Here is a 24,744-nt window from a genome sequence, read left to right as displayed (position 1 = left end):
ACCCTGCGCACCCGTCAACAGAGCTGCCTACCTATGTCCCCCCGCGGAAAGGGAAGGCTAAAGTGCCCAAGAACCTTGACGAGACCAAGAGCTTGCTCCAGACCCCGCTCCTCCTAGACAACGTTATTTTTGAAGGCACACACTTGGGACAGGTGCCAAGCTTAAAATTTGAAGATTGGGACCTCGCTGACCACGAGAAGTTCCCTCACCTTCAGACCTCGCACCTCATGAAGCCCAAGCAGAACACCGCGGTGGGGGTTACAGAATTAGAGCCACGAAAGTGGTTGCGCAAAGTGGAAAAGTCTAGCCTACTTAACCTGCTCTGGGTGTCACATTTCCACCACACTCCAATAACAATTTTCATCATCAGGCAGCTACTCTACCTAGTGCATGATGGGTGTTTATGGCTAGAGGAACCGATCCCCATCACGGAAGACTTGATTCACCACATTACCCGGTTGTCGCGCAAAGGAGAGGACCCCGCATACATCTCGGAGGGGGAAAGTAGTGACTTGGCCATCGCGGAGGTCATGAGGAAGAAGTACAAGATGGAAAAGAAGAAAAGGGGCTACGCCATATCTAGTATCAATGCCAAAGCAGTGAGAGTGGCCACCCAAATACTGGCTGATAATATTGTGCGCAAGTGCCGCACGGACGAGGTAGTCACGCTAGTGGTAGCACTGGTTGAGCAGTGCACGGAGGGGGTCCAATTTAACTGGTTTAAGTTCCTCTACAAGGAGTTCCTGGGAAATTTCCGTGAGTCCTAGGAACAAGGCAAAGCATTCCACTATGCATGCTTCTGCTGTCCACAGTACTCGTGGCCAAGGAACTGATGGAGGATAGTCAATTCCCCATAATTGACAGGGATCTGCCGAAGGCTGCAAAGTATGCTTCGCTCTAGGCCACAAAGGATGCAAATAGGATCCGCGACAGCAAGATATTCTGGGTGTTCATGGAGATGAACCTTAGAATTAGGATCAACCGCAAGCTGCGATTGTCACCTACTGTCTACAATAGCCTGCAGAGTTTTGCAGAGTTTAAAGTGGACATCCACAGCATATACATCAGAGCGCACAAGGACCCGGCCAAGCGATGGAGAGAGATACCCTTTGTAGCCATGGACGATGTAATCTTCAATTTACTGGAGACATGGTTGCCGGATTGGCGTGCTCCAGACATCACGGAGATAGAGAAGTCGATGGCACAGAGGAAGAAAGAAGAGGCCAAACTGTGCATCGCATAGTTGGCAAAAAAGAGAAGGAAGGAGGTAGCACAGCAGAAGCGCAGGTGGCGTGGGATGCTGCACAAACAACAATTGAACAGGAAAAGGCTGCAAAAGCAGCAGCAGTGCAGGAGGTAGCCGCGAAGGCGCGCAAGGGCCAAACATTTCCTTCACATGGACAGGAAGCAGAGGAAGAAGAGGGAGGCATAGACCCACAAACCGCGTCAACATAGTTGATGCGTCAGCACCCAACCTAGTGGACAGGGCCGCGCAAGAAGGTCAAGGAATCAAAGTTGTCCATTGACCCGATCACCCTAACTAAGGGTGATCTGCATGACATCGGCGAGATAGTGCGCGATGTCACCTCTGAGGCCCTCTAAAGTTTCATGCAAGAGAACCAGACTGTGTTGCGGGCCCTAAGAGTGCAACTGCAGGAGTTGTAAGTGCGCCCTCCGGTTGGTACCCTTTCGACCAGCCTCGCAGTTGGAACAATGGCAATAGAACAAATGTTGCACGCTCAAGTGACGAATACCATAGCGCTGCCAGAAGGGGCACTAGTGACAACAAATGAGGTCGACAGGCCTACGGTTAACACACTGAAAGGTCTCAGCATCAACGTGGCTGCACTTCCATGGGAGACCTTATATGTTCTGGAGGATGGGATAGCTGCATAACTATGGGCTAGGGAGAGCACGCACTGCAAGTCCTCAGCAAGCATAAAATCAACATGGAATAGTTGAGCTTGCAGCGTGACGAAGTGGTGTCACAGAATCGAGAACTGGTATATGTAATAGATGAAGCTTGTCAAAGCGTCCCAGAGTTGGCCATCCCAGCAGACACACCAGCAGAGGTGCGCATCCACATATTAGAAGGAGGGGTGCGTGAGGCATGGGAGAAAATGACAAAGGTTCAGCTGGAGCTGAACCTTCAGATCGTCGAGCTGTGGTTAAAGGCATAGCCATCCACTCCTCCGAGAGTCAGAGAACAGCGTGTTAGCACTATTGCAGTGGGACTAGATGAGATTGGCAGTGCAGTGCGAGACTGCACCAGCATGTTGGAAGAATCATTTGAGGTCATCGCCAATCTGCAGGAGGACCCCAACATCTAGTGCTTAGAGACAGAGGCACGAGAACTCCAACAACAGTATGACAGCGTCAAAGGAACTGTGCAGACGATGGCCCTCACTCAGAGGCTCACGTGGATGCAACAGGCCAAAGCGCTGAAAGAATAGGTGGAAACGGCACGACACAAGGAAGTAATCCTGAAGGCATGCATTCAGCCTTGGATCGAAGAGGCCTTCACCATCATAGCAGAAATTAAAGGCAAGCTTGCACACATGTAGGGGATACAGGCACAGATGGAGAGAAGCAGTTCCGACACCACGGTCTTGGAACATCACGTACAACAGATCCAACAGGCAGCAACTCAGTGCACTGCCGAACATGCAGTAGTTTGAGCAGAGTTGGAGGGACTCCATGCAAAGATCGCTGCACCGACAGAGTGACTCCAGGATGAGTCGCGATATTTGTGTTGGGGGCCTGTTGGGCATGGAATCCCCCCAAGGCATATTTTGGGGCTTAAAGCCCAAGTTTTTGACCAAATCTTCTTATAAAAGCTTCGTGAATTGTGGGCGCGGAGCGCGAAATTATGATAGAGTCATAGGGTTGTCCACCCTCATTTTGTAATTTAATGTCGACTTAATAGACCTACCCATGGTCCGCAGACCATGGGATTGTCTAAATAGAGTGAGGCTCCAAGTGTAGAAGATAGCATAGAAGAGAAGAGCAGGAGAAGTATAAGTAATTGAGCAATAGTGTAAAGTGTGTTTTTGGGTCATAGGGTAGGGGAAGGCTATGCAACTAAGTGAGAAGAGGCCTAGTAGTCCACAGCTGAGTGCGCAGACCCCTGCAGCTGAGTGCGTAGGATAGGTCGAGTCTATAACCGTTGGAAGAATCAATAAAGAGAAGTTTACCATATTTCTGTGCATCTTTTCCTGTTTTAATATATATGATTAGGTATAATTTGCAAATATACTGTGTATTTTTTGCGCGAACTTATATGAAGATTTTGTATAACTAATTATAACATAAGACATCCAAGTATGCGAAGGTAATTAACTAGTATAAGAATATAGGTAAGATCTTGGATAATAGCATGGAACAAGGCTCTAGTAGTGTGGAAGCTCCACAACCCCTGGTTAGAGTTGCGCGAGGACAGTGTATCAGGGCATGACGAACAGGAAAGTGCGTGAAGTGACCTGCATGTAGGGACAACCAGTGGGACCAGTCGAACCTCTCAAACATCTCAAGGGTGCTGAAACCTGGTTTTAGCACCCTCCCATACTACTTTAGGTGAGACCTTAGTCTGCACTCCGCGGACTGTTGTCAAAAGGGTCAGTAGTACCAGGATTTTTTTGGCTAATTAACTCCAAACCTGGGTCAAGCCCCAACAAGCCAACACCTCGAATGAAGTTCATTTAATTCAAGAATGGGCATGGATTTGTTGAGATTCCCTCCCTTAGTGAAAGGAAGTGTTAATGTTGTAGCACCTATGTGTGGAGAATCTCCCTTAGGTCATGGGGTTTGAATAAGAAACCATGGTTTATGGTTGAGGATATTTTCTTAGATTGCTCCCTTGGTCATGGGGTTTAACTTGGAAGCCATGGATTTTGCCTAGGAGATTGTCTCTATAAGCATCAAAGCCTGAATTTCTCCCTTGTTCATGGGATTTGACTTGGAAGCCATGGAGTTTGGCTACGAGATTGGATCATTCGACATCAAGGCTTGGATTACTCTCTTATGTCATGGGGTTTGATTGGGAAAACATGGTTTATGGTTGGAGAGATTGGCCTTGTTAGCACTGAGGCCTGGATGTTCCCTCGATCATTGAGATTCTGACCATATTTCCATGGGGTTCAGCTACTGGGTCGATCTTGTGCCTTATATCATCAAGTAGGTATTTACCATTCATGACATGTGACGAAATATGGGAACGGTAAATGGGCCATGGGTTCACCATGGGTTGGGTGGGATTCTTGACATGTCTCCAGGTTACAACTTGTTGAGTTGGTGACCCTAGGACTAGTGGGTGACTAGTTGCTTTATTGGATGTTGATGCTTTCATTATTTCAATCTTTCAACATATTCTTAGAATGGAGAAATTTTATTTATCATATGTACATCTGTGAAAGTCAAGAAGAAATACCTCCCTAGCTAAGAGGGAGTGTTTAAAATATGTAACTGTGATTGATATTTTTGTCATCAAAATTCAAAGGAAAATTTATTATTTTTATGTTGTTCAAGTCATCCCCATTTTGGCAGGTTGGCCCCACCTCGTGAAGGGGTTTGAACCTTGGTCAAAAATTCATTTGATTGGACACATATAAATTGACAAAGACACCTCTTCATTTGGCATCATCAACTTGAATTCTTTCAAGAAAGTTTAATCTTATGTTCACACTTGCGAAGGAGGAAGAATTTGAAGTTTCACCATCAACTTTGATTTTTACCAACTTTTACCATGGAATTTTTTGGCTAATTTGACTTATTGAAGAATGAATATTTTGGGCATATTATAGGCATATTTGACCTAACTTGAAAAAATATTTGAAGCAAGAAAAATGGACATATGATAGCATTGTTGATTAGCTTTGATTGTAGGTCAAACTAGACAATTTAACCATTTTTTTTTGTGGAGCAACAAGTCCGAAATTCGGCCTCTTGACCTTAGTTGACGAGGAGCAGCAACAAGCTAAATTTCAGCCTCTTTGACCATATTTGAATTGTGAATATAAGTTTTACTTTCTCTCTCCTTTGACTAGAATTAACTTGGAAAGTGGTATCATTTTGTTTGGATTTTTTTTATTGGTAATTCAAATGTACAAATTGATTGAATTGGACAATTTCTCGTAAGAAAAAGTTGTTGGGTTTTTCCCTTGGTTTGGGGTTTCCCAGGGTAAATATTGTGTGCCTTATGCATATTTATTTTACTATGATCTCTATTGTCCTACTGCATTTATGGTTGAATTTTTTTGAAGTGTAATTTATTTATGATCTAAAATGTGCTAAAGAAGTAATTGTATCATTGGAAGAAATTATCTGGCAGAAAATTTTTGCTTGTTTTAATTGCACTATGGAAATCAACATGAATGAGGTTATACCTGTCTTGGGATCGAATCCTTCTTGATATTTATATTGATCAAGTCTATGCATAGTAAAATCAGGTTGGATTCAAGAAATGACAAGTCCCATTGGGTAGCTTAGTTGGTGGTGGAGTCGCAGTGTGTATGTCGAGACATTGGTTCGAGTCCCAGCGATGATCCTAGTTGATGAAAAATTCATAGTATGTGTGTGTCGAGACCATGGTTGATGGTGGTGTCATAGATGGTAACATATTTATAGTTTGTGCACTAAATCCTAGTTTGATTCCTAATGGTGAGCCTTAGTGGTGGTGAAGTCATAGTGTGTGCGTCGAGAGCCTAGTTCAAGTCCTGAAGGCATTCAAGTTTTAAAAAAAATTATATATAATAATAAGCTTTATTATAATGAATAATGAAATTAATTTCCAATTAGCATATTGTATCCCTAATGCCAAAAAATAACCATTTTTTCTAATGCACCTGAAAAATGGCATTCAGTAGAATGGTTAATAAATTGTATCGTTCTATATGGTTATTTTGATTTTTGGGCTCATTATTAATCCAAATTGAATTTTGGAAGAAGCATGATGTTCATGGCTTGGAAGTGGGTGCCTCCACTAAGGTTGGACCCTCAATCAGGTTAGAGCCTACTCATTATTTACGTTCGAGCCTAAAGGAGGTTCGACCCCACTCATCATCAAGGTAGGTGCCCTAATCAGGTTGTAGCATGTAGTGAACATCCACTTGCATCTTTCGAGTTTGGTGCCTAAATCAAGTTGTAGCCTACCACAAGTGGAAACTTGCCTATGTTAAGGGTAGGTTCCTCAAGTAAGTCAGAGGATGTAAATTTATGTGATGAATTGAAGCATATGAAGAAGCTGAATTTGTACTTTTCTTCTGTATGAGTTTCCACGTAAAATACTGTGTCTCATTTATGTGATGGCCTCTTGATTTACTATTGATATGATGATAGGTTCATGATTCATTTTTATGTTTATTAATATAATACAAATGGTTAAGAATGGTTGCTACATTGTTAATTGTTGAAAAGTTGTAAATTGGTGAAATAGTTGACACATTGATTCACCCACCCCCCCTCTTAGTGTGACCTTTGGGCCAACAAGTCATATCAAAGGAAGTGCCTTAAGAAATAGTTAATAGTTGGAAGGTATATCATGGAACCTATGGTCAATAAAGGAAAGAGTAAGAAGAGGTTATCTCAGAAAAATAAGGGTTGCAATCATGTCAGCAGTGTATGTGATCCCCATGAAAATTCCTTCTATATACACATGGATGTTGAAGAACTAGGTATTCCATTTTGTTTCAATTTGGGTAAAGAATGTCACTATACTTCTTTGTGTCTATATCCTACCATAGATGATGAAGATGAATTCCTAAAATAATGGAAAAATAAGTCAAAGGAGAAGGATAAACCAAGAGAACCTTAAAGGAACTAAAAGGTTCAAGAAGAAAGGTTATTCAATTAGAAGAGAAGCTCCAAGAAAAAGGTAAACTCCAAAAGAAGCAAGATCATGATTGTTAGGACCTCATATTGTCTCTTTTTGACCATACATTTTGTTATGATGTCATCCTTTTTCAACTTATATTTAAAGTCCTTGTCATTGTTTTAACCCAATTATCCCAAAGGTACACAATATTTCTTCTCATCACTATACGTTTAATTATTTTACATATAATTACGCTATCTTCATTATTAACCATTGAATTGATAGTTGCTGAATGGTTAAAGAACAATGTGCAGTTCACGTTGCTGAAACTGCCTGGAGATTGCAAGATTACTTCTACAGTTGCTGAAATAGTAGAAACGATGTGCAAATCTCGTGGCTGAACAGTTGTGATTTGTGGTCTAGATTTGACAGCAACAGAAGAAGATCACCGAAGGAGCTGCTACACTGGATGTAATGATCATAATCTAAAGACAGTATTTTTGAAACAACATTTTGTTGATAAGAAAACTGACTTCCCTATTTTTGTATAAAGGGTTAAAATAGGACTTACAATGTAATCTATTGTAATAGATGTCTCCTCTTTAAAAAGAGGAGACATCTACATTAGAAGGGACGAACAGACTGCAGGAAAAGGCTTAGTTGAAGGAACAGAATTGGAATCCTTTTTTCTGTAATATGACATATTGATGGATGAATAAAATATTGTTTTGAACATCTCTTTGTAGTTCTTGTCTCCTGGGAATCTTGTGAGAAGGACAGATCACAAGATTCACCCATTACATTGTGTGTTAAGTGTGTCTTTTATTCATGCCTTGTTAATAGTACTGTTTACTGAATATTGTTTTGCATGATTGTTGAAACTCTGTTTTCTTTCCAGTTGATTGTTGCATTATTTATTCCATAGTTAATTCATGAGTGTTGCATTGGCAATTGAGTTTACAAAGTGAGTTTGCAGCTTGATAATCAGAAACAGGTGCTGAAGATTCCCGCTCTGGGAATAGGGTCCTGTTCTCTGTTACAGCATAGCCAGTGCTTTCCTTTGCAGATTGATTCTTTTTCATTAGATTACTCCTTTAATGAAATTAAGCATTCTTTGGTAGCTATCTGCAATAGATTGTTTTTGTTGTAACTCAGAGTGGAGCTTTGGTTTGTTTAAAGCAAGGTGTGACTAGTTTTTACTACAACTTTTATTGCTTTTAAGATTGAGTACATATAGTATGTAGTTGCCTTTGAAATAACCAGACTTCCCTGGGTTGACAATTTATGTAGCACTTGGTTGTTTGAATTAATAAGCAATTAAAGTGACCAAAATTTTGGTGCCGCTGTCGGGGAAGGCAATCGTAGATTTTAAAAGCATTAATGATTTTCTTTTAGATGTACAGGATGCATGAGAGGACGCAAGAAAACTAATCCTACAGGTGGCAAAGGCAAAGGAAGAGGAGGAAGAAAAACTTTTATTGATGAGATTATTTCAAAAGCTGAAACTTCTCAGGGGTTAAGCTCTCGGAGGCCACAGACTCAGTACTCTCTCCAAACAGACTACGAAACGGAGGAAGTAGTGGGACCTGAAAGGGTTGCAGAGACAATAGAACATACTGAGGAACTAGTAGAGGACATTGAAGAACCAATAGAAGATATTGAAGATATTGAAGTTGAGGAACCAGTTCAGGACATTGAGAGTCCAATAGAAAGCATTGAAGACCAGGCAAGTGCAATAGGAGAACAACCAATGGAAGGAAACAATGAAGGACTCTTTGGCGGAGGACGTGGAGGAGGAGAAGGAAGAGGCAAGAATTCTCTCTCCACCTTGGAATTCCCTATTGGGGATCTTCCCAGAGGAACAACTCCTATGAAGAACATCCCACTCTCAACCTTACCTAACTTCCATGGTTTATCCTCTGAAGATCCAGATGAGTTTCTTTTCGAGTTTGATATATTGTGTAGAAGTTATGATTATGTTACTAATGCTCAAAAATTGAAGTTATTTCCAGCAACATTAAAAGGAAATTCACTAAGATGGTTTATGAGCTTGGGAGGTCATGTGATCACAACATGGGATCACATGAAGGAGAAGTTTCTGGCCAAATACCAAGACTATTTCCGGACAAGAGAGAAAAGTGAGGAACTATTCAAGATGGTTCAGAAGGAGGACAAAAATCTGGAGGACTTTTTGGAAAGACTCCAATACAATCTGCAGAGATCTGATCACCCCAATGTAAGTAAAGATATCCTTAAGACAATATTATTGAAAGGGGTAAGGGATGATTGTTTAGACATGCTAAATATGCTTGGTAAAGGGGACATATCTAAAGAATCGTATGATGAAATCGTTAACCTCTGCAAGAAATGTTCAAGAGGAGTTGCAAATAAATAAAAAAGTAGGGATAATACTTATTCAAGAGTCCAAAAATCAGCGAGTGGATGTGCAACAAGAGCTGAAATAGGTAATCTACTCGAAGAATTCAAAACTGAAATGTTAAGTTCTTTTGCTTCATAGATTGATACCTTGCAGGTTAAGAAGAAACAAGTGGAGGCAGAAGCCACTTTGGCCATCTTTTGTCCTAAATGTAGAGAAAAACATTTGCTAAGGGAATGTCCATTGGACAAGGTACCAATTTGCACCATTTGTGAGAAGGACCATGAAACTCAACAATGCCCTTCTTTACCAGGGATAAAAGCAACATTGCAACCAACTGAGGAGGAAGCTAAAGCAGTTTATTTACTGACACAAAGGAGGCAATGGCAACCATGAGGACAAGTTACGAACTCTAGTATGCCATTTAATCGCTGGGATAATTATACTTCTTTTAATCAAGCAAACTACCCGCCCTTCAACCAAATGCAATACCCACCCTTTAATCAAATGAATTTCCCACCCATGCAACAAACAAACCCTCCATTTGCAGACCCTGCAATGTGGACTCCTTGGCCTCCACATCAATCTTATTTTAACCAATGGAACCCAAACTGGAGAGCTCAACAAATTCCGTTCCCAAACCAATTTCCTCAGTATCAGCAACAACTCTCTCTCCCGTCAGGTGCTCCACCGAATAATCAGACAATGAGACCTCAGCTGCCTGTACAACCGAACCCTAACCCTAATAATAATAAAGTTGTGCAAGTCATCGATATTCAAAACCTGCCTATATCTCCTGTTTACCCTGTGCAGTGTAATGATATTCATTTATGATCCGGGAGAGTAGTTGAGCCGATTATTGATGATATTACCTCTTCTGACTCTGACAAAGAAGAGACAGAAAAGAATAATTTACCTAATAAGGGTGTTGAAACAATCAAGCCACCTTCTAATAAAACTGCTGAAACAGTAGAGCCACCATTCCCTGAATGTCTAGCTCTCACTAAGACACCTGAGCCACCTACTTTTAATCTTCTAGGGGAATTTCAAAATCTTTATGTTAAAATTCCACTTTTACAAGCACTCAGAGATGTACTGATTTATGCCAGAACTGTCAGAGACATTTGCATCAAGAAACCTGGCAGGAAAGCTAAAGACCCCCTTACAGTTCGTGTGATGGGTGATCTAACTGCTTTAATGTCGGGAAAAGCTCCTCCTGTAAAATATGGTGATCCCGGCCATCCTATGGTCAAAGTACAGGTTGGAAAAACTATTGTTTCACGAGTTCTGGTAGACTTAGGTGCTGCTATAAATATTATGACCCTTGAAACTGCACAGCTGTTACAGTTGAAAAATGTAATTAGAGAGACACCAACTATCCTGGAATTAGCTGATCGTTCCACAATTAAACCAGAAGGGGTTATTGAAGATCTGATCATCTCAGTTGAATCTTGGAAATACCCAGCCGACTTTATTGTATTACAGACTAAAGCAAAGTTGGGGGGGCACCCTCTGATTTTGGGGAGACCCTGGCTGGCTACAGCAGATGCCTTTATCAGCTGTAGATTAGGTTCAATGACAATTTCTAATGGATGTGAAACTAAGCAGCTTACTCTTTACCCTCATGCTACACCTATGATTAAAAATGATGATTCTGTATGATTAGATTATGAGGATAATGACACCCAACCCATTTTGACCATTGGACAAGCCTTAACTCTTAAAGACACCACGGAAGATGAAGTAATTAGTAATTTTATTTCTGAACCTTCCTCGGTCATTTTTGAAACATATAATTAGTTAACTGCACTTTTGGAACATGAAACATAGGAAAAGCTTAAATCTGAAAATTTACCTCAAACATCAACTGCTATCTCCTCTAAAAGCATAACGGTAGAAATCAAACCTGGAAAAACATTGAACACAAACCCCAATTTATCAGATGTTGAAACACAACAGCTAATGAAGTTGCTCTGTGAAAACAAGGAAGCATTCGCATGGGACTACACAGACATGAAAGGGATCTCTCCTGAATTATGTACTCATCGTATCTATATTAAGGAGGGAGCCCGACCAATTTGTCAACCCCAGCGGCGAATGAATCCTAATTTGAGGGAAATTGTTAAGGAAGAACTTCAAAAGTTGCTTAATCCAAGGTTTATATACCCCATATCTAACAGTGAATGGGTTTCTCCATTGGTGATAGTACCTAAGAAAAACGGGAAATGGAGAGTGTGTGTAGATTATAGAGCCTTAAACAAAGCCACTCAAAAAGATCATTTCCCCTTGCCATTTATTGATCAGGTGCTAGACAGCTTGTCAGGAAAGAAATTGTTTTCCTTTTTAGATGGTTTTAGTGGATATAACCAAATCAGAATTGCACCCTAAGACCAAGACAAGACCACTTTTACTAGTCCTTGGGGAACTTTTGCTTATAGAGTTCTCCCATTTTGACTATGTAATGCTCTAGCAATGTTTCAAAGAGTAGTGATAGGAATTTTTCTGATATGCTTAATGACTCTATGGAGATATTTATGGATGACTTTACTCCTTATGGTGTGACTTTTGAAGATGCATTACAAAACCTTGAGAAAGTACTTAAGTGATGCATACAAGCTCATCTTTCCTTGAGTACTGAAAAATGTCATGTGATGATGAATGAAAGAATTGTACTGGGACACTTCATTTCATTCCTTGGGATTCAAGTAGATCCATCCAAAGTACAGGTAATTCAGACCCTTCCGATTCCTAAAACACAAACGGATGTAAGAAGTTTTTTAGGACATGTTGGATATTACAAAAGATTTATCATTTTTTTTTCTAAAATAGCTTCTCCTTTGTTTGTGTTACTTGTGAAGAATGTTGAATTTAAGTGGACTAATGCCTGTCAGAAAGCATTTGATGAACTTAAGCATCAGTTGTCTACAGCTCCTATTCTAAGGGGACCTGATTGGGCACTTCCATTTCATATATCCTCTGATGCTTCAGATACTGCAATTGGAGCTGTCTTGGGACAAGAAGAAAATAATCTTCCTTATGCTATCTATTTCATTAGTAAGAATATGACCCCTGCTGAGCTTAATTACACAGTTACTGAGAAAGAATTTTTAGCAGTCATTTATGCTATTAATAAATCTCAACATTACATCACTGGTTATCCTACTTTTATTCATACTGACCACTCGGCTATTAAGTATTTAATGAACAAATCTGTCACAAATGCTCGAGTTACCAGGTGGTTATTTTTATTACAAGAATTTGATATTACAATTGTAGATTGACCAGGTAAAGAAAATGTAGTTGCTGATTTCCTTTCTTGGATAAAAACTGATGATAATACTCGAGCAGATGATTCCTTTCCTGATGAATACTTGTTTGCAGTATCTGCTCACTCACCTTGGTATACAGACATTGCCAATTATCTGGTTGCAGGGAAGTTACCATCACACCTATCACATCGGGAGAAAAGAAAGATCATTCAACAAAGTGCTCGGTATAGCTGGATAAGTGGGTGTCTTTTCCATACAGGTCTTGATCAAGAAATCCGAAGATGCATTAAAGAAGATGAGGTTTATGATATATTGAAGGCTTGTCATGATGGCCCTTATGGAGGGCATTTTTCTAATAAGAGAACAGCACATAAAATTCTCAGGATGGGTTATTATTGGCCCTAACTTTTCAAGGATGCAAAGAAATATGTCAGGGCCTGCAATAGTTGTAAGAGAATGGGTCAACCTAATCATAGAGATGAAATGCCATTGAACCCCCAGGTAATACTTGAACCCTTTGAAAGATGGGCTCTAGACTTTGTAGGACCAATCAATCCTCCATCCAACCAAAGAGTTTACATATTGGTTTGTATAGATTATATCACTAAATGGGTGGAAGCTAAGGGTGGAAGCTAAGGCACTTATTAGAGCTAATGAAGAATCTGTTTTAACCTTTTTATTTGAAGAAATCTTTGTTAGGTTTGGAGTGCCTAGAGAGCTAGTCACAGATGGAGGAAGGACCTCCTTTCAATTCTCATGGTTTTAAAGTTACGCTTCAAAAATATCATATTAATCATAAAATGACTACACCTTACCACCCGCAAGCTAATGGTCAGGTGGAAATTACAATTAAAGTCATAGAAGCCATTTTAACAAAAACAGTGAAGGAGAATAGGAAGGACTGGTCTCAAAGGCTGCCTGAAGCATTATGGGCTTACAGAACTACCTGGAGGAACACTACAGGTTTTTCACCCTATGAATTGGTTTATGGAAAAAGTGATGTTTTTCCTGTGGAATTTGAAATCAAAACATTAAGAACTGCTTTAGCTGTTAACCTCGATTTGACTGATGCACAGACAGCTAGGTTGCAGCAGCTTCAGGAATTGGATGAAAAAAGGTCGGATGCCATCCATCAAACAACCATGATTCAACAACAAATAACCAGGTGGCATGATAAAACTATTAAGCATAAGCAATTCCGAAAAGGTAATTGGGCTCTATTGTATGATTCCCGGTTTGAAAATTTTCAAGGAAAATTACGAACAAGGTGGCTGGGACCTTACAAGATAGATACTGTTTTTTCCAATGGAATAGTAAGGCTCCTAACAATTGATGATTCTAGAACACCATTCTTAGTGAATGGGTATCGGCTCCATCCGTACCAGCAACCTATTTCTAAGGAGGATTTCAAGGCCACTTGCATGGCAGATTCACATTATATCTTTTTGGGGGAGCCTACTGCCCCTCATTGCATTTAATCACTGCATTTATTTTATTATTATTAGATTAGATTATTTAACTAATAATCCCTGTCAAGGGTTGCCATGTTACACTTTCTTATTTTATAGGTCTCGAGTTGGGAGGCTGGTTGAAAAGAACAATTCTATTGCAAACAGGATCGAGTTTCATTTTGGGAAACATTCTCATCTCATCTCAATTCATAGCTCATTCCCCCACATGACCTCTCAGCAACATTTTCCTATTTTTCTTTACATCAACATCTCTCTTTTCCCCTTGTTGAAACACCAACTTTTCCCATTTTCCCCATTGCTAAAACACTATTTTCCCGTTGCTGAAACACCATTTTCCCGTTGCTGAAACACCAACTTTTCCTATTTTCCCCATTGCTGAAATACCATTTTCCCCATTGCTAAAAAACCAAATTTTCCCATTTTTCCCATAATTCAAACATCAATTCTTCTCAAAAGAATGGATACATATTACTTTCCATTGTGAGAACTATCTATTGATCCTTATAACTTGCTTCTTTCACTACCTCCTCCTATGATGATAAAAGCCTTTCATATAAATACCCTCATATTATAAAACCCTTTTTCATAACCATTGGTGATCTATTTATATTTTCAGAACATCGATCAAAGGTAAAACATGAGGTATGCATTTGTTATGTGTAAATATTATTAAGCTATAGTTAATGAGAAGATTGTGACATGATTACCGCAATCGCCGTACATTCAAACTTATCATTTTAGCCGCAGTTGGGGGGGAGGGGAATACCAAAATTTTGCAATCATTTCACGATATGCCAATCACCGTCGTTTTTTACCACGATCATATATTGTCACCCCATCTTTGTCTTATTATGTCACAACCTCATTTGCAAAACTTACTCTGTTTCGGGTGCGGTAACTCGGCTCTGTACTGTGCATTTTACTGAAGCAAGTAACTATGGGAGGTAACGCTATTCAAAATGAACCCGGCTCAACAGCTCTGTTGGAATTGCACCCAAAAGTGTATCAGATTTTTCAGTAGGCAAGCTGGGTAGATTATTTTCGAAGGCTCTAGGGATTCGATCCTCAGCAAGTCCTTGAGTTTTCACGCAATTTACGGGAAGGCTACTCTACTATTCAGGGAGTCCGAATTCCAGTTTCAGAAGATGATATAGCACAGGTTTCAGGCCTACCAGCCGCTAGCATTCGATGGTTCAGTCGCAAACACATCATTTTGAACGCACAACAGGACTTCCTTATACTAGGAGAGTGGGTCGAGCCTAAGGCAGGGGTGTTGTACTTCATTCATTACCACTTCCATGGCCGATGGTTGCCAAATTTGTCAAGCACTATCTCACCTGTGAAGGACATTACCAGGTAGTCTATCACCATGATTTTGTCCTGTTGAATCATTTGAGACATGGTAGACTGTTAAATATGTCGTATTATCTACTTGGGTGTATAAAGAATATGTCACATTATTGTTTGAATGCAAAGTACCCACACCTTTCCCTTACTCATCATTGTCTCGTCCAGCTTTTAATTCAGAGGGGTCTTGCCCAGCAAAATCCCCCTCCCCTTAACAACCCACCCCCAAAACCTCAGGAAGCTGTTGAAATTCCTCAAGTAGTAGCCAAAAATCCTCAGGAAGCTGTTGAAATTCCTCAAGCAGCAGCCGAAAATTCACAAGAAACTATTGAAATTCCTCAAACAGCAGCCCAAACTCCCCAATTGGATGCTCAAAATCCTCAGCGGACCACTAGAATCCCTCAACAAATTGAAAATCCTTCTGCACAACAACCAGGGAGCGTCTTTGATTCCCCACCACCCGCAGCAGTTAATCCAATTGACCCCTCCACTGCATGGACCCCACCCCATAATTTAGCTGAATCATCCATTCCCACTGTCCATATCCCTAGTGATGATTCTGATGACAACATTCCCATTGCTAAGTTAAAAAGAAAAAGGCAAGAAAAGGCTGTGCCCCTACCAAAAAGATGAACTAGGGCCTCAATCAAAGAAGATATCACTCCTGATGACCCTCCTACCCCGCAGAAAGCTACTCATAAAAGAAAAACCATTGTTCTTCCTGCCTTTTTACCTCAAAGACGAACAAGGACTTCTTCTGTAGCAGCAACAGAAACCACCACCCCAAATTCCCCACCGATTATTCTAAAACCCCATAGCCCACCACAGTCCCAAGGCCCTGAATCTTTACCTACCTCACCCTCAGGTACTGAAATGCAAAATGCCCATGATTTTGTGACATCATTCCTTTTAGAAAATGTAGCTGTCACATAAGAACCAGCTACTAACCTAGCAGCTTCCACACAAGAACCAGCTGCTGATCGATCAAATTTGGATACCCAAGATGATGAAGGACATGTAGCTGCCCCACAAGAACCAGCTACTGACTCAATAGTTGCCGCACAAGAACCACCTGCTGATGTTCATAAATCAGTTGACCAGCATGTAGCTGCCCCACAAGAACCAACTACTAACTCAGTAGTTGCCACACAAGAACCACCTGTTGATGTCCATAAATCAGTTGACCAGGATGTAGCTGCCCCACAAGAACCAGCTACTAACTCAGCAGTTGCCACACAAGAACCACCTGCTGATGTCCATAAATCAGTTGACCAGGATGTAGCTGCCCCACAAGAACCACCTGCTGATGTCCATAAATCAGTTGACCAGGATGTAGCTGCCCCACAAGAACCAGCTACTGACTCAGCAGTTGCCACACAAGAACCACCTGCTGATGTCCATAAATCAGTTGACCAGGATGTAGCTGCCCCACAAGAACTGGCTACTGACTCAGCAGTTGCCACATAAGAACCATCTGCTAATGTCCATAAATCAGGTGACCAGGACATAGCTGCCACACTGGAACCGGCTACTGATTCAGCAAGTGGTACACAAGAGCCACCTGCTGATGAACAAAATATAGATAATTAGGAATCAGCTACGTAGTCAGTAGATGTCACACAAGAACCATCTGCTGATATGCAAAATTTGGATGCTCAGGATAATACAGCTATTATAGAGCTAGCTGATGATTCAGCAGATGTCATACAAAAACTACCTACTGAAACTGCAAATAATGAAGCTGCTACTAGACAACAACCCTTCCATCCACTGGAATCAACTATTGAGACTGTGACTGCTACACAAATCCCAGTCACCTTGGCTTCCCTTCTACAGGAAAACGAGTTTCTTAAATCAGAGCTCAAGGTTTATAAGCAGGAAGTAATAAGGGCAAGGGAAGCCTATGAGAGAGAGCTTAATTTTTATACTTTAGCTCATGCAGCATCCGCAACTGAGAAAAGTGTAGACAAAGATCAATATAAAGAATACATGTGTAGCCAATGTGGTAATATTTATCATCAAGCTGGTTATAATATAGTTGAAGTTCCATTGCCTGGAGCTGCTCCTGCACCTACTTCTGTTACAATTAAAAAGGAACGCCCTGCTGTTACATAAGAACCAACATGGCCCTCAAATATTTTTGAAAAAGAGGTCAAACCACAAATATCTCAGCCTACTCTGGTTGTTAAAATTGAAAATCCTGCACCACGGCCTACAAAGACTGCATTTACTTAGACTGAACCTCGGCGTTCAAAGACTGTTTTCACCCAGACCAACAGCACTCAAGCACAAATGGATAAATGGAAGAAGGAATATGTTGTGTCGCAAGAAAAGATCTTGCAGGAGCACAAATTATCATGGCAAAATCATATATATGCAAATTGGGAAATTTTGGAACAGTCTCGTGCACAGAACAGGGAAAATAAGCAGTTAAAAACCAGATTGCTCCTCATGTTTAATTTGGTTCAAAGACTACTGGCCACCAGGAAACCATCCTTTAATTATTCTGTGTTTCTTGCAGAGCGCCTAGCATTCTTCCAAGTAAAGGCAATCAGAGATGGACGACCTCATGAGGTATCTACACCTCAGCAGTTTATCAAAACATTCACAGAGGCATCAATCAGTGAACAAAATTTACTCTGTGAGCTATACCTCCATAATGAAGCCATGCCAGAATATAGAGAGCTTAATCTGATCCCTCTGGTTGGGGACATTCAGATTACAGCCTTTGTCTCTTTCCTGGCCAATCATCTCATGTGGAAAAATGCCTTCCTTTCAGCAAAACAGAATGAGGAAAATCGCCTTCTGTGGATTCAATCCGAGCCACAGAATGCTGCTGTGTTCATCGCTGAATATCATCGGCTTTTAAGGGAACCAGGAATGACTGAGCATATCAGAGAGTTACAGGTAGCAGTCTTAAAAGATTGCCAACATTATGTTAAAACCAAGGGAGCTCTTGCCTTACAGGCAAACGATCTATTTTGGGAATACTGCCCTAAGGAGAGAAAGGAATATCATCCCTTTAACCCTCTTAATCTTCAAACATCAATTTCACGGCTACCTAACTATGTCAAAGGCATTCAATAGTGTGCCAAAAAATGGTTAGGATACCATTTTCACTTCCCTCTTCTATGGCTGCCAGTACAACAATATAAGGCTTATTTCAGGTTGTCCAAAAAGGAGGAGCTCACAGCATGGCAAAGATTATAGAATGTCCAGGGTTTCAGAGATTTGGTTGATAGCACCTTCTATACTTACTGTCTAAGTAATTTGCATTGTACAACCCAATACTCGGACTCAGACTCAGAGTAAAAGTTGCATGAGGACATGTAATCCTTTCAGTTGGGGGGGATGTTACGACCTCATATTGTCTCTTTTTGACCATACATTTTGTTATGATGTCATCCTTTTTCAAATTATATTTAAAGTCCTTGTCATTGTTTTAACCCAATTATCCCAAAGGTACACAATATTTCTTCTCATCACTATACGTTTAATTATTTTACATATAATTACGCTATCTTCATTATTAACCATTGAATTGATAGTTGCTGAACGGTTAAAGAACAATGTGCAGTTCACATTGCTGAAACTGCCTGGAGATTGCAAGATTACTTCTACAGTTGTTGAAACAGTAGAAACGACAAGCAAATCTCGTGGCTAAACAGTTGTGATTTGCGGTCTAGATTTGACAACAACAGAAGAAGATCAATGAAGGAGATGCTACACTGGATGTAACGATCATAATCTAAAGACAGTATTTTTGAAACAACATTTTGTTGATAGGAAAACTGACTTCCCTATTTTTGTATAAAGGGTTAAAATAGGACTTACAATGTAATCTATTGTAATAGATGTCTCCTCTTTAAAAAGAGGAGACATCTACATTAGAAGGGACGAACAAACTGCGGGAAAAGGCTTAGTTGAAGGAACAGAATTGGAATCCTTTTTTCTGTAATATGACATATTGATGGATGAACAAAATCTTGTTATGAACATCTCTTTGTAGTTCTTGTCTCCTGGGGAATCTTGTGAGAAGGATAGGGCCCACCTTCATCACAAGATTCACCCATTACATTTCTGTAGTGTGTTAAGTGTGTCTTTTATTCATGCCTTGTTAACAGTACTGTTTACTGAATATTGTTTTGCATGATTGCTGAAACTCTGTTTTCTTTCCAGTTGATTGTTGCATTATATATTCCATGGTTAATTCATGAATGTTGCATTGGAAATTGAGTTTACAGAGTGAGTTGGCAGCTTGATAATCAGAAACAGGTGCTGAAGATTCTGGCTCTGGGAATAGGATCATGTTCTCTGTTACAGCATAGCCAGTGCTTTCCTTTGCAGATTGATTCTTTTTCATGAGATTACTCCTTTAATGAAATTAAGCATTCTTTGGTAGCTATCTGCAATAGATTGTTTTTGCTGTAACTCAGAGTGGAGCTTTGGTTTGTTTAAAGCAAGTTGTGACTAGTTTTTACTACAACTTTTATTGCTCTTAAGATTGAGTACATATAGTACGCAGTTGCCTTTGAAATAACCAGACTTCCTTGGGTTGACAATTTATGTAGCACTTGGTTGTTTGAATTAATAAGCAATTAACGTGACCAACAATGATATTGTTACTTTGAAGGCTCAACTGGGAGAAGCAAGAACACTGGATGAAGTATGGCAAGGCAAGATGAAAAAAAAAGACCATTGTGAAACCCTAAGAGAGGATAATATCTCCTTGAGAAATAAACTAGAAAATATCATGAATGAAAAAAAAGGGCAGCAACAAATTTTAAAAATCATGGATCATGATGTAGCATCCTTAAAATCATAACTAGAAGAATCTAAAAGAAGTTAAAATGTATTTTTGGGTGTAATAAACAACCTAACATTTAATTGTCAATTCAAGAGTTCATAAACTTAGAGGCATAGCACTGGAAATTCCAGAGAAGGACTTCAACAACTTGCACTAATTAATACAATGACACCACACCATTCTGGAAACTAGATTCACTCAAGAAAAATACTTGTCACAAACTTTGATAGAAAAATTAAAGCATGCCTTGCAATCAATCTGAAATTAATGCTGGAAAATGAAATATGTTCCTATAATCAAGACTCCAGTGCTTTAAAAAGAACATAAGGGATGATCTTCTATTATACTTATAAATCTGAGTCCTTTACTAAAGATATCTCATTCTTGTACTAGAGCAACCACATGCCTGTACCGAAATGAGTCTCATTCCTACACTAGAACTTAATGAAAGGAACTTGAATCAACAGAAACAATTCTAGTAAATAAAGGAAAGAAATAAAATATTTTGTGATTGAGTATCAGTGCATTAAGAGACAGAGAAATAATTAGTCTTTCAGGTACATTTGTCTCTATTACAAATTTTCCTTCCTAGATTGAATATGTGTTCCTACACCGCAACAGCGTTCCTGCACAGGAACAAAATTCCTATACTGGAACAATATTCCTATACTAAAATGAAGTTCCAGTACCATAAGTATATTCGGTTCCTACACTAAGTAACCTTACTTAATACTAGGATTTTGGGTTCCTGTACTAGGGTGCATTGTTCCTGTACCACGGTATCGATTCCTGTACCGAGATAGATATTCCTATACTAGAGAACTAGTATTCCTGTACCAAGCTTCCAAACCACTTGCATGAAATGTAAAGGGTGTTAACTATGAATTGATTGCAAATTAAATCAGAGTAGAGAATAAATCACACATAATCACAAGACTCCTCTATTATTCATTCAAAGGCAAAATCACTTCATGAATCAAAGGAAAACTCTATTGCAACGTAAAGCTTTTTCATGTAAGCATGAACATCTAATCTAAGAATCAGAGCATCCCTTCTCTTTTAGACGATTGTCACCATATAAACTAGTTTTGTGCCTTTCTCAAATGGAGGTTTTAGTTCAAAGGGTCCCACAATGGATTCTAGTCCTCAACTAGCTATTCCCGCATGGAAGTAGACATAGTTACATATCCTCACAAGGTGAATAGGGTTTCATTGAGACTCAAGGGAATGTAAATAATAAATCAACCCTAAGTCAAAATTGCTTGTTCAAAGTACTTGTGAACTTGTACTTAGAAATGAACACACTTGCATAAAGGAAATAAATCAACTTGTAGGAATAAACATTCTTGTTGAAGCAACACACACTTGTACAATTAAACTAAAACACATGTTTGCAGAAAGGAAATCACGCAATGCATCAAAGGAAAGAAATACTACAACAATCTTAAATAGATGAACACACCCACACTGTCAAACCTCGGATCCGAGAAGCACGTATTTCATGAAGAAAACATAAATCTGTTAGCTAGGTACATAAATGAATTACTTTTTTGCTTTGAATCTGCATATAAATATTTTAGCACACCTTATAGAAAGAGGGAGAATGAGCTCAGTTCACTGGGCCATATCCAAACAACTTGTCTCCCTTTACAAAAGTTGGTAAATCAAATACACAAACAACTCATTCACATAAGATTTAAACTCAGAAATTGATAAACTGGCATAGCTCCTTAGATTAACTTGAATGTTTGCTGCAATTATACATCAAAGCTTCGAATCTAGCCTCCAACTGATCATAGGGAAGGGGGAAGAGCCCCCTAAACTTGATCCAACAGCATGGAAGTGTAATAACTGGTTTTCTCCTCCCTCTACAAAGCCATGATTTGGCTTTTATATAATTTACAATTACATGATAGGATTTGAACAAGCCAAACCTTTGCAAACAAGGTGAGGGATTGAATCCCAACTACTTCTCATCAATAGGAGACAATTACAACCATTGTCCCATTAATAAAATGAAGATATGATACGAATTTTCCATTTTTTGGCAAATATCAGCAAGATCCTAAAATTCTGGAAAAACAGTCTTTTTTTATAAAACTGCCTCAAAGACCCTCGTGTAAATTTTAAAAAATTGTGAATCTTGGGAAATGATTTCGGTTCTAGATAACTTGTTATACTGGTAAAAAAACCCATGTGCTCATATTTCCAAGATTCTCCTCCATCTTCACACAAATCGAGGTCAAACTTGGCAGTTTGGAAACTATGTGGATTTTGCGCAGATTTGTTGATTTTATTTTAGAGACCCACACGTGTGACTTGGGTGAAATCCAACTCATGGGAAGGAAAATGTGTCGATGTACGAAAGCCCCAAATCGGTGCCAGAATGCTAGTGTAGGAGCGTTGGTGCAGGAACAGAACTAGGTGCAATTAATTGTTGATGCATGTGTATCTTTGGTCGTGATTTCATACGCCTTCCTGAAAAAACACAAGCACCATCATCAATAATCATTTTGATGGAAATATTATTGAAATAAAAGGAGATAGGTTAAATAATGAACACTTACGTGATCATGCTCCAAGTTTAAGCAACTAGCCCAACAATTGTGCAAAATGATAGTAATAACAATGAAAACCACGAGTAAGCATAGGGAGAGAATGTGAATTAAACATGACAATTATTCCACCTAAAATGTATTGGTGAATCAATTGAAAGAGAAGAGGCAGGACTCTGAAGAGAAGAATTAAAAGCTTATCAAAGTAGAAGAAGAAATAGGTCGCTTAAATATTGAAGCAAAAGAGGCAAGAGAGAGAAAATAAATTCTAACAAGCCTCCTTAAATAATAAATCCTCTCCTTGAAATCCCAATTTGAAGAGTTTGTTTAATTAAGGACTAACATTAATGAGCTCAACAGAAGCTTGAGGGGTTCACAGGTATTGGATAAGATTCTTAGTTTTCAAAGATCTTGAAGTGACAAAACAAGGCTTGGCTATACAAGTAGGTCTTCTTGCAAAGAAGACTCAAGATTCAAGACTTCAAAGGTTGAAATTGAAGAAAATTTTGAATATAGGGATGAAGATTAGATTAGAAGTATTCTTACTCCAGGTTGTTGTGTAGATAAGGAAGAATAAAGTAATGTACTAAAGAATGAGAATCATCAAAAGCTCAAGCCTCTTCCAAGGCAGAATATCTTCATAATATCTTCAAGGGAGTCTTTCTCATCGAGATATCAAAGCACATTTCTTTGTTATTTCTTTTTACGTACAAAGTTTGGGAATAAGGCTAGGTATTGTAGAGCCTATAACACGAATGGTTATCATCCCTCTAGAAGTAATCTTTTAGGAAGATTGAATTCATATGGATTTGATAGAAAAAGGTATGTGTAAATTCCTCATTCACTTAAGTATTATACAAGATGCTTTAGATGCCATAATCTTGGTCACATTGCAGAACAATGTAAGGTGAGGTTCCCTAAGAAAATCAAGGAAGGAAAGGATCCTACCATGTAAGGAGAAAGTCAAACTAAGGTTTGGAGAAGGAAATTGGATGAACCAAAAAATGATTATGCCTTGATAATTCAAGGCTCTAATATGAGTTTTTGATCTGTCATGTGCCCTAAGGTAAAATCTATGATTTATATATTTGAATTTCTCTCTAATAAAGGAGTTCCTTGTTTGACTATTGTTATAACAGGTATGCTTTCGTTGTAGCGGTAACTTGAACAAAGTGGAATAAGCATGGATGGTGTAAGATAAAGAAAGTATGTAAGAGAAAAGCAGGCAAAATGATAATCTCCAGGGAAATATTTATTATAAAAGTGATCAAGGTGTTGTCAGGATGTTGACCATTAGATATGAGCATATTTGAACTCTCATAGCTAATGGGAGATTATGATAGTAGGTATGACTAGATCATAGAAGAGAGTACATCATCAATCAAAAAAGAAGAATGAAAGAGGAACGTTATGATATAGACATTGCATAAAATACTGACATGCATTGAGTAGGCATATTTGAAAGAAATAAAGAAGCATCTTTTCAAGAGAATACTTTAAAATCTACAGGAATGAGAAGCATTAGAAATTTGGTGTTAGGGGATGCTCTATCAAAATGGAAATATCGCAGTAGAAGGGAAGCATGTTTCAATCAAGTCCACAAGATCATACAAGAACAGATTATGAAGTCTTGACAAATAATGTAGAATCAAGTTCATAAGCATGGCATCTTTGATAGACATTAGTGACCCTTTGCAATTGATTTCAAAGGGGGAGAGATTGCAAACATTAATATAAAGGAGAGAATTTAGATATCAACAACTGGAGCATCTTTGCAATTAAAACAGGGGGAGACTTTTATGTTGCAGGTTTGACATTAGATGACCATCAATGTCCAGTAGTGTTTCCATCAATGACAAAGGGGGATATTTTTGCACATTGTATTGTCATTGATGAAAAAATATGGCATTGATGTTAAAGGGGGATGTATGAGATAGTCGCAGTATCATTCATGGAGCCTACGTAAGTAGTGGTACTCTCTATGAAGCAATATGATAGCTAGGTATCTTGCAAGATCTCATCAAGTCCAGTTATAGGAGCCTAAAGTTATTTAAGTTTTTGAGGCCTCATTGATTCCATTCCAATAGCATATCGTACTCTAACAAAATC

The sequence above is a fragment of the Pinus tabuliformis genome, chromosome 6, assembly GCF_031772625.1.
Source record: "Pinus tabuliformis cultivar Carrire ecotype Pingquan chromosome 6, CPIR1, whole genome shotgun sequence".
NCBI classification, from domain to species: domain Eukaryota; kingdom Viridiplantae; phylum Streptophyta; class Pinopsida; order Pinales; family Pinaceae; genus Pinus; species Pinus tabuliformis.
This window is presented reverse-complemented; position numbering follows the sequence as displayed.